At 38.9% G+C, this 11629-nt stretch overlaps 1 pseudogene; it reads left to right on the forward strand.

The window, feature by feature from the left end:
* Positions 1–7516: 7516 nt before the first annotated feature.
* On the forward strand, positions 7517–11219 carry LOC116545979 (annotated as a pseudogene).
* Positions 11220–11629: the final 410 nt, after the last annotated feature.

Here is an 11629-nt window from a genome sequence, read left to right on the forward strand (position 1 = left end):
AGCCTTGCCCCAGATGCCGGTCTGGGCCCAGCGAGAGGAGCTGCGCACCCCAGGCTGCAAGAAGGTGTGACAGGGGCAACCTGCAGGCTCCGTGGATCTGGTGGGAACCCTGCCTTGCACATAGCAGGATCCAGGCCTCTGTGCGCTCCATGCACTCAAGGCCAAGAAGGCCTGCTGTCCCTGCAGGCCTGGGGCTGTCTGTCCCTCTGACTGGCCTCTCCTGGCTCCCAGTTTCTATGTACAGACTCTGATGTCAGAGTGGAGTTGGGGCCAAGCCCTGGTGCTGTCTCAGCCTGGCTGGGTGTGTGGATGCTCAGGGTAGCATTGACACACCAGCCTCCTGCCACCTCATGCATAAGGAAGCAGAGGGAAGATGAGCTAAGGGCAACTGGCAATGGCCTACAGGTGTCCCTTGGCATGAGCAGTCTGGGTGCCATAGTCAGCGGTGGGAGGAGGACAGCCTCTTGGGCAGAAGAGGTCAGGTCACTGGTAAGGCTCCTCCTTTTGGCCAGCAGGGGCCTGAAGGCTGCAGGCTGGGCTACCAGTCCTGCTGACAGGATTGGGAATTCTGGGCCTGCCCCATTGCCGTGCCCATTTCCTCCCCTCTGAGGACGGTAAGGGCCCTGGGTTCAGGCAGACTTGTGCAGAGGATAAGGAGAGCAGAGAGAGAGGACAGGGAGATGAGGGATGACCTGCTGCAGAGAGGAGTTGCCTTCCCCAGGGTCTCTTCTCAGCTGCAGAGTGGGACTGCCCTCACCAGAGTCTTTTCTCTGTGAGAGCTGAGGAGAGGACAGGACTATCAGCTGCAGAAAGGGGCTTCCCTCTCTGGTCAGAGCTGGAGAAGTTTCGGAACAACCTGGCTATGGAGAGGAGCTGCCCAATGCAGGTCTCTGATCTGTTGTATTACTTTAAAAAACTCCTCTTTGTCCTCCTCACCCTCCACTTGTCTGCATACCTCATTCTTTCTGAATACAGGACAAGAACCAGGGATCTGCTGAATGGTGAGGCTAAAAGAGCTGTAACACAAACAAGGCAGAATCATGCCCCTAGTTTGCCATGTTGTGGGCAAAGGGGAGAGAAGAACCGTAGCTATTCAGGGGACCTGAACCTGGGTGCTCACTAAGTCAGGGTTGTGCCTCCATTTTTAGAATCTGTGATTCCTGGGGTCTCCAAGCTTCTTGGTGCCACCACATTCCCCGGTGCCAGCTGTGGAAGCTGCTTGTGGTGCACCTGGTCCAGCTGCAGCCTCACAGGGTTCTGGCACTCATGCTGGCACCTAGAGTTGCCCAACCCTGTCTCATGCCTGGCTCTGCACAGTGGCTGGATCCCACGCTCACTTATTCACACATTTCTCGCCACCTGACTCACCCTTGGGAGGTGTGGGATCCAGGCCTGTAGTGTGAGCCAAGTAGAGTCTGCCAGGCTAAGTGGGTGGAATGAGCCCATCTGGCCCAAGCAAAAGTCAGGGAAAGGCATTACCAGCCACAAAAATGTGGCAAGAGAAGTGAAACCCCAGTGATCCCATAACAGTGATATGGTTAGGCTGGCCCCATTTCCTCACTCAAATCTCATCCTGAATTGTAATCCCCATAATCTCCACGTGTCCACATTTGGACCTGGTCGGAGGCTATTAGATCATGGTGGCAGTTTCCCCCATGCTGTTTGTGAGTACTCACGGGATCTGATGGTTTTATAAGTGTTTGACAGTTCTTCCTATGGTGCCTTCTTTCTTGCCTGATGCCATGTAAGATGGACCTCTTCCCCTTCTGCCATGATTGTAAGTTTCCTGAGGTCTTCCCATCCATACAGAACTGTGATTCAATTAAACCTTTTCCTTTATAAATTACCCAGTCTCAGGTATTTTCTTATGACAATGTAAGAATGAAATATTACAGGTGGCAAAGAAAAGTCATTCTTTATCAGTAACATACTGAAATAGGGTTAAAGGGAGCACTTTCAAAACTTGTTCGCATCATGTTATCATCACCATGCAATGCATCTGGAATATACTGCACAGGATTCTTTCTCTACTGGGGAATTTTCTAAACATTCTATGGTGACATTTTCCATGTACTTGTTGCTTCAAGTTTCTTCAAATAGTGACTTTTCTGAATATACTATATTATTTTGATGGTTCTTGGTGAATTTTCTGGTGTTTGAGCTGGTTATTTTCAGTCAGGGAGCTGGTGGATACATTATTAATTTTCTTTAATATGTCTTTTTGATCCTCAGGGAGTTTAAAATTATACTAAGTTTCCATATGTTTTGAGTTGTACCAATTTTCTTCATGTTATTAATTTCTGGTTCAACTCTGTTGCTTCCATGGAACACAGTCTGTGTGATTTCAATTCTTTCACATTTGTTGAGGTTCCTTTTATGGTCCAGGGTATGATCCTATGGTGGTAAATATCCCATGCACAGTTAAAAAATGTGTATTCTGCTGTTTGGTGTGGTGCTCTGTAAATGTCTATTAGATCTTATTGGTGGACACTTTTGTTGGGTTTCCTTATTTTTCTGAGTTTTTGTACAGTTGTTTTATTAATTTTTCAGAGATGGTTTGTGAAGTCTCAAAGTTTAACTGTGTATTTGCCTATTTCTCCTTCCAGTTCTGACCATTTTTGCTCTACTCATTTGTAACTCAGTTGTTTGGTGCTCACACATTTAGAGATGCTGTGTCCTCTTTCTGAATTAACAGTTTTATCTTTATGTAGCATTTCTGTTTGTCTCTCGGAATATTCTTTGCTCTGTACATTTTATGTTACCTGATATTATAGCCATTTCTGCTTTTTAGACAAATATTTGTATGGCTTATTTTTTTCCATTCTTCTATTTCAACCTTCCTCTCTTGTAACATCTGCAGTAAGTTTCTTATAGGTAGCATACAGATGGGTCATTACTGTTTACCCTGACATTTGTCTTTTTAGAGAATTTACATGTAATGCAGTTATCAATATGTCAGCTCTTATGCCTGACATCTACTTTTTGCTTTTTTTTTTCCTTTGGTGTTTGCTTTCCTGTTTTCTTTTGCTGTTTTTTGATGTACTTCTTAAGCAATTTTTGCAATCTATTTTTTAATCAATGATATTTTGGTGTATGCTGCTGTACAGCTTTGTGATTGTGCATCAATTCACATCACTTAACATAGTCTATTGGTGCTGACATTTTACCAATTTGATTAAAATGTAGAAACTTTATCTTCTCTATATCTTGTTTCACTCCTGCATCTATTGTTAAGTATTTTTTTATTTTATCTACTTGCATCAAAAACCATATCTGACAATGTTATAATTTTTTTCCACAACCATCAAATTAATTTACAAAACTGAGAAAGAGAAGTCTGTTATATCTACCCATATTTTTACTCATTCCATGGTTTATCTTTTTCCTGATTGTCCAAGATTTCTTCCATTATCATTTCTATTCCAGTTCAAGCACTTTTTTTAGCCCTTATTTTAGGGTAAGTCTGCTAGCATTCAATTCCCTTTATTTTCCTTCCACTAAGAATGTCATGGCCAGGCGCAGTGGCAACAAGCCTGTATTCCTAGTACTATGGGAGGCTGGGATTTCCTGAACTCAGGAGTTTGAGACCAGCCTGCGCAACATGGCAAAACCCTGTCTCTGCCAAAAATACAAAAAGCTGGCCAGGGGTGGTGGTGCGTGTCTGTAATCCCAGCTATTCCAGAGGCTGAGGTGTGAGGATCACATGAGCCTAGGAAGCAGAGGCTGCCGTGAGCTGTGGTTGTGCCACTGTCCTCCAGCTTCTGTGACAAAGCAAGACTCCACTTAGAAACCAAAATGAAAAAAGAGGACGTCATGATAGAACATTCATTTTATAATAATATTTTTATAGGATAGACATTCTAGGTCAACATTACTTTCAGCCATTAAAATATCTTGTGTCATTTCTGTCTGGTCTCCATAGTTTCTGAGGAGGAATCCACTGTCATTTAATTTATTTTCTCTTGTGCATGAGATGTCATTTCTCTCTTGTTGCTTTCAACATTTTTTGGCATAAATGTGTTTAGATTTGTCTTTGTTTGGGAGTGTACAGATTTTTGAACTTTTACGTTTAAGTCTCTGTCTTAATTTGGAAAATAGTCAATCTTCCTTCAAACACTCTGTGGATATCGCCCGTTTGTCATCTCTTTCTAAGGCTGCAGTTACATAAGTGTTGTATCTCCTGTTATAGTCCTATAGATTTATCAGCATGAAATCATAGTAAATATTATGAACAACTTTACAAAATAAATTTACATGTAGTGAGTAAATTACTCAAAATGTACCATGTACTGAAGCTGACAAATAACATAACATATGAGGAGTTTCATATCTCATAGAGAAAGTAAGCCCATCCTCTAAAGCTTTTCTTAGACTAAACTCCAGGTTCAGTGCTTCAGTAACGATTTTTAAAAATTTAAGAAACAATCAACACTAACTTTCTGCAAACTTCAAAGACATCTGAGAAAAGGGAAAACACTTTCATTTAGGTTTGATGAGATCTGTGGAAACTTTACTTCAAGACCTGAGAAGAACTCTACAACAAATAGGTATTTATGGACCAATCACTCCTATGAGCCATGTCCTTAAGAAAGTATTAGACAAGTGAATTCACTGATATAAAAGATGGTTACTACATCATGACCAAGTGGAATTTATTCCAGAAATGCAAGATTGTTTGAGCATTTGAGAATCAATAGTGTGATTCACTACATGTATTGAGGAAAGGAGAAAACACGTGCAACCACCTTGATAGAGTCATGAAATATTATTTGAAAGAATTCAGCACTTCGCCCAAATTTAAAAAAAAAAAAGTCTATTTGCAAACTTGCATTAAAAAGTTATTTCTTCAATCTGAGAAATGGTAGCTACCCTATTGCACACATTAGTCTCAGCAGTGAAATATTTATAGCAGTCTCCATCATATCTGGAGTAATAGAAGAGTCAACAATGAAAATGGCAAGAAAAATATACAAAAGAGAAAATAATTGCATCCAGGTAAAATGGTTACCATTTATTCTTGACATAATCAGGTACTTAGAAAATAAAAATAGTAGCCAAACTCATACATTTAATAAGCACATTTAAATAATATTGCTGTATAATGTCAATATATATTAAACCAATTATGTTATTGATGTAGTTTGGATGTTTGTCCCCTCCAAATTTCATGTTGAAATGCAACCCCTAATGTTGGGGATGAGGCCTGGTGGGAGGTATTTTTGTCAGGGGGCAGATCCTTCGTCAATAGCTTGGTGTCATCCTAGCTGTAATGAGTGAGTTCTCACTCAATTTACACTAGTTCTGGTTGTTTAAATGAGTGCAGCTCTTCCACACTTTCTCTGTGCTCCAGCTCTCACCATGTGATACCTGGCATCCCCTTTCCTTCCCCCACGCTTATCAGCTTCCTGAGGCCTCACCAGAAGCAACTGCCATCACCATATCTCTTGTACAGTGTGCAAAACCCTGAGCCAGTTCAATCTTTTTAAAAATGAATTATCCACCCTCAGGTATTTCTTTTTAGCAATGTAAGAAAGGACTAGTGCAATTACGCTCTGTCATACACAAATAGAAAATAAAACTACTTCAAAACCTCAGCTATTTGTTTTTTTCTACAATTTTCAAGTTAAATTTGCTTTTTTTTTATCCTCAAGTTTACAAATTTAGATCTCCAAATCTGGGTGGTAGTTTTGACTGGCACCTGGAATGCCCGTGAGACAGAGACACTCACCGCCAACTGGCTAGCCATGTGCAGAAAGCTGAAACTGGACCCTTTTCTTACACTTTGTGCAAACAGTAACTCCAGATGGATTAAAGATTTAAACATAAGACCCAACACCATAAAAACCCTAGAAGGAAACCTATACAATACCATTCAGGACATAGGCATAGGCAAGGACTTCATGGCTAAAATACTAAAAGCAATGGAAACAAAAGCCAAAATAGCCAAATGGGATCTAATTAAATTTAAGAGCTCCTGCACAGCAAAAGAAACAAGTGTTAGAGTGAACCAGCAACCAACAGAATGGGAAAATTTTTTTTTGCAAACTACCCATCTAACAAAGGGCTATTAACCAGAATCTACAAAGAATTAAAACAAATATTACAAGAAAACAAACAACCCCATCAAAAAGTGGGCCAAGGATATGAACAGACACTTTCCAAAAGAAGACATTTATGCATCCAACAAACATGTGAAAAAATGCTCATCATCACTGGTCATTAGAGAAATGCAAATCGAAACCACATTGAGATACCATCTCATGCCAGTTACAATGGTGATCATTAAAAAATCTGGAGATAACAGATGCTGGAGAGGACATAGAGACATAGGAACACTTTTACACTGTTGGTGGGAGTGTAAATTAGTTCTACCGTTGTGAAAGACAGTGCGGCGATTCCTCAAGGATCTAGAATTAGAAATACCATTTGACCCAGCAATCCCATTACTGGGTATATATCCAAAGGATTATAAATTGTTCTATTACAAAGACACATGCACACATATGTTTATTGTGGTCCTGTTTACAATAACAAAGACCTGGAACAAACCCAAATGCATATCAATGATAGATTGAATGATGAAAATGTGGCACATATACACCATGGAATACTATGCAGCCATAAAAAAGAATGAGTTTATGTCCTTTTCAGGGACATAGATGAATCTGGAAACCATAATTCTCAGCAAACTGACACAAGAACAGAAAATCAAACACCACATGTTCTCACTCATAGGCGGCTGTTGAACAATGAGAACACATGGACACAGGGAGGGGAACTTCACACACTGGGGTCTGTTGGGGGTGAGGAGATGGGGGAGGGATAGCATTGGGAGAAATATCTAGTGTAGATGACAAGGAATGGATGCAGCAAACCATGATGGCATGTGTGTACCTATACGACAATCCTGCATGATCTGCAGATGTACCCCAGAACTTAAAGTATAATTAAAAATATATATATACAAAAGTTTAGATCTTTGATTTTTACATATTTATTCTTTTATAATATATGCATTTAAAACTAAATATTTTTTTCCTAATGACTGCCTTGGTTGCATATCAAAAATTTCAAAAATTCATTGTAATATTATTTTATCTAAAATTACTTTCTAATGTTTCTTCCAATTTCATCTTTGACAAGCCATAGATTTTTTAGAAATGTCTTATTTTACTTCCAAAAATTTTGGCAATTTTATCAATCTTACTAATTTGCAATTTGATAAGAATGTATTCAGAGAATATACTCTGCATGATTTTATTCTTGTGAAAATAATTGAGACTTGTTTTATAGTCACAGTATTTGTTCTGTTTCATGGATAATCTTTGTGCAATGTAAATAAATGAATATTCTCTAGTTGTCAGATTCTGTCAATATATATGTGAATTAGAAATGCTAAGTCCAGATGGTTGAAAGTATTGTTGCTATCTTGATTTCCTTCCGGATCTTTGTTTGCATGAAGCTACAGAGATATTTCTTGTTTTCTATCTACTTTCCTAGTTCCCCCACCGACAGCATGTCAGAAAAAGTTCTGGAAGGAGAATCAGCTGGGAGGGTAAAGTAGGTATATGGTATTTAGGGGCCTCTGTAGATCACAATGCATCACACGGGCCCACAGGGGTATTTACCACTTAGCTGGTTTGTCCTCACTCCCTCACAATCTCCCTTTCTCATACAGGCTCAGTCTTCCACCCATGTTCAGGTTCAGTTGATGGACAAAAGAATAAGAGTGGACACTTGTCGCTGCTCACCTAAGCGGAATTTGTTCGCCTCTGGAACTCACAATTTTTATACTGTTTGATCTATGGCCCATTAAAATATAAAAGGTAAGATCATTTTCCACTTTATCCATTAAGTTTAGTCTATATATTTTTTATCTTATACTGGCAGTGACAATTTTGTGATTTTCAACCACCTAACTGGCATTATGGTTTATGATTTTTTTTTCCAATCCATGTTGACAGTCCTACATAATTTCCTTAAAGCCCTGTATGTTATTCCTTTCTATAGCTATACCACAATTTACCTTTCTTCTATCTAAATATTGCGAATGTTTCTTTTCTCTCCTGTTATATTTTTTATATGTCACCATGAACATACAAGGAAAAATTTACCAAGACTGTAAAAACCTAGAGTGGAAATATTGCATTATCCAAATGACTCACAAGATTACACCAGTACATGCCCACAGTGCTACACACAGCACCAAATGTCATCTCGCAATGGGCTATGACTTCACATGCTACATAGTTTTTATGATGTTCAAATGTGTTTTATGATGTTCACAAGTGATATAGTCAAGACAAATTAATCAATTTTCCTTTTAGAATTTGGCAATGTTTTTGTTATTTCAAACTGTGGCTCAAAACCCCCCAATTGTATGTCTCCTTAGGCTCATGTAGGATTGTTTCTTTAAGACAGGTGTTTAAAATGGAATTTTTCTTGGTTTTATCATGCATGTAACATTGCATTTTGGGTTTTAATAGATACTACCACCACACTGCCAACCACTCAAAATTGTAATAATATGAGAGAATCTATTCCCACAGAATCTTCTAAATCCTTGATTTTAAAACAAACTATTGTATTTGCCAATTGGGGGCAGAGAAAAATAGTTTATGAAATTGCTGTTTTAATTTGGATTTTTCTGTTCATTGATGAGTTTGAGCAAATATTTATGTTTATTGACTATTAGAATATACAGTCATTCTGTATCCTTTGCCCAATTTTCTGTTATTTGTGTTCAGTAGTACCAAATAGTAAGTGCATTTAATAAAGAGATCTTTCAAACAGGCTTTGTGTGGGCAACAAGGCCGTTTTATTTTTCGCTTGGGTGCAAGCGGGCCGAATCTGAGAAAGAAAAGGTGAAGGGGGTAAGGTGGGAATTGACTTTATAGGTTGGGGTAGTTTCGTTGGGGGGTAGGGTTGTTGCAGAGTAAGATCAGTTACAGTGGTGGGTGGGTAGGGGCAAGGACTATACATGACCACAAGTTCAGTTACAATGGCAGGGTTGAGTGAGAGGTATTTACATTATCATAAGAACAGTTAAGATGGCAAGGTTGGGTGAGGGGCTTGTCCAGGGAAGCTCCGCTGGGCCATTAGGGACTGGTGAATACAGGCAGGGAGTGTGAGACATCAGCTGAGGCAGCAGGACTTCAGAAGTTCAGGCTCCAGGCTTGCATATGGAGACCAGACATTTTCTATGACATTTCCATTAATTTATTGATTGATTAGTTAACAGTTTTTCATACTAAAGTTAGCCCATTGTCTGCCTTATGTGATCAAAATTTTTCCTGAGCTTCATATGCTTTTAAAAATTTTGTTATTTTCTTCATGCAAAGATATCAGTAATTTTATGCAAGTAGTTTTTCATTTCTGTCTTCTGGATTTTGTCTTGCTCACAAAGTCTTATTTTTTTATAAAAGAATTAACAGGTTTAATAAAGCCTAATTTACATACTACAAAATTCACTCATTTTATATGTAAAATTTAATGATTTTAAAAGTTAATAGATTTGTGCAATTTTCACAATCCAGTTTTATAACATTTCTGTCAGGTCCAAAATTTCTCTATTCATAGTTAATTCCCACTGATACCCCAAGCTCTAGGCACCCAATGGTCTGCTTTTTGTGTCTATAAATTCACCTCTTCTAGATACTTCAAGTCAATGAAATTATATGGCGTGTAATCTTTCATGTCCAGTTTCCTTCACTTAGTTAACATCATTGAAGTTCACCAGTTTTGTAGTATGCATCATCATTTTGTTTCTTTTCTTTTTATTTCTTATTCATTTTTTCTTTTTCCATTTGTGTAAATGTACAAGGTACAGGTGTAGTTTTGTTACATGCATAGATTGCATCGTGGTTAAGTCAGCATTTCTACAGTATCCATCACCCCAATCACATGCATTACGCCCATTAAGTAATCTCTCATCATCTGGAGTGCAAGGGTTGAAAATTGCCTTGGGAAAACTGCCCTCGCGTTCACGGGATCTTTCTGGACAGATAAGTCAATTTTTGTTGTCTTTTATTGTTGAATGATATTGCCTTGCAGGGATATAGAACCATTTAGTTTATCTATTTACAAGATGAAGAATATTTGGATTGTTTTCAGGTTGGTCCAACTATGAATAAGGCTGTTCTGAACACTTGAACACATACCTTTGTGAGGACATATGCTTTTCTGTCTCTTAAGTAGATTCCAATGAGTGAAATTGCTGGGTCATATGACAAACATATGTTGAACTTTTTAAGAAATTGCCGCCTCCCCACTCCGGGTTCGCGCAGGGAATCGGGCCCCTGGCCACCACTGTCACCTTAGCTGCTGCAGCCATTGCCATCGCCTTGTTCCCCCACCCTCCCGCCACGCCCGAAGAGCTCTCCGCTGCCACTTCCTACACCGAAGATGATTTCTACTGCCCAGTCTGTCAGGAGGTGTCAAAACGCCTGTGCGGACCGCGGCCCGTCAGCACGTTTTCTGTAGAAAATGTTTCCTGAGAGCAATGAGGGAAAGCGGAGCACATTGTCCCCTGCGTCATGGAAATGTGACTAGAAGAGGGAGAGCATGTCCCGAACGGGCTTTAGGCCTTGAAAATATCATGAGGAAGTTTTCTGGTAGCTGCAGATGCTGTGCAAAACAGATTAAATTCTATCGCATGAGACATCATTACAAATCTTTTAAGGAGTATCAGGATGAATATGGTGTTTCTGCTATCATTCCAAACTTTCAGATCTCTCAAGATTCAGTAGGGAACAGTAATAGAAGTGAAACATCCACATCTGATAACACAGAAACTTACCAAGAGAATACAAGTTTCTCTGGTCATCCCACTTTTAAGTGTCCCCTGTGTCAAGAATCAAATTTTACCAGGCAGCGTTTACTGGATCACTGTAACAGTAGTCACCTATTTCAGATAATTCCTGTGACATGTCCCATTTGTGTGTCTCTTCCTTGGGGAGATCCTCGCCAGATAACTAGAAATTATGTTAGTATCTAAATCAGAGACATCAATTTGATTATGGAGAATTTGTGAATCTTCACCTAGATGAAGAAACCCAGTATCAAACTGCTGTTGAAGAATCTTTTCAAGTAAACATCCGCAGGCTGTAGACATCTCTGCATCTTTGTGCCTGCAAGTGCCATCTTTAAGGGAAAACCTCATGAAGTCACCGTTTCAGTAACTTGATGTGTATATTAATAAAAGTAATTCAGTCGTTTTAGTTTTTGATTAAAAATAAAGGTGAGGCTTCTAAAAACATCCTCTTGATGAGTTAAAAAATGAGAGTTATGACATTAGCTTTAAAAGCGTAAAAAAACATATTTCACTAATGCAACAGTGAAAGAGGATCCCTGTTGTAGTTTATCTTTCTGTAATATTAAATATTCTTGAATTTTTCATTATGTTGCTTTTGAAATTTGGCACATTCCTCCCATTTACTTTATTATTGTATACAGATAACACAGTAGTAAATTTTGAACAATGTTATTGATATAAACCTAACAACAAATCTGAGCCAGTTATTAGAGTTGCAGAGTAGAAACTTGAAGTGCTAAATGGAACAATCCAAAGGAAATTTTTAAAATGCAGATTCTAGCTGAAAAATTCAACTATAAGAAAATTGTATTTATA

Source organism: Sapajus apella, unplaced genomic scaffold, assembly GCF_009761245.1.
Source record: "Sapajus apella isolate SASKATOON/1434 unplaced genomic scaffold, GSC_monkey_1.0 scaffold468, whole genome shotgun sequence".
Lineage (NCBI taxonomy): Eukaryota > Metazoa > Chordata > Mammalia > Primates > Cebidae > Sapajus > Sapajus apella.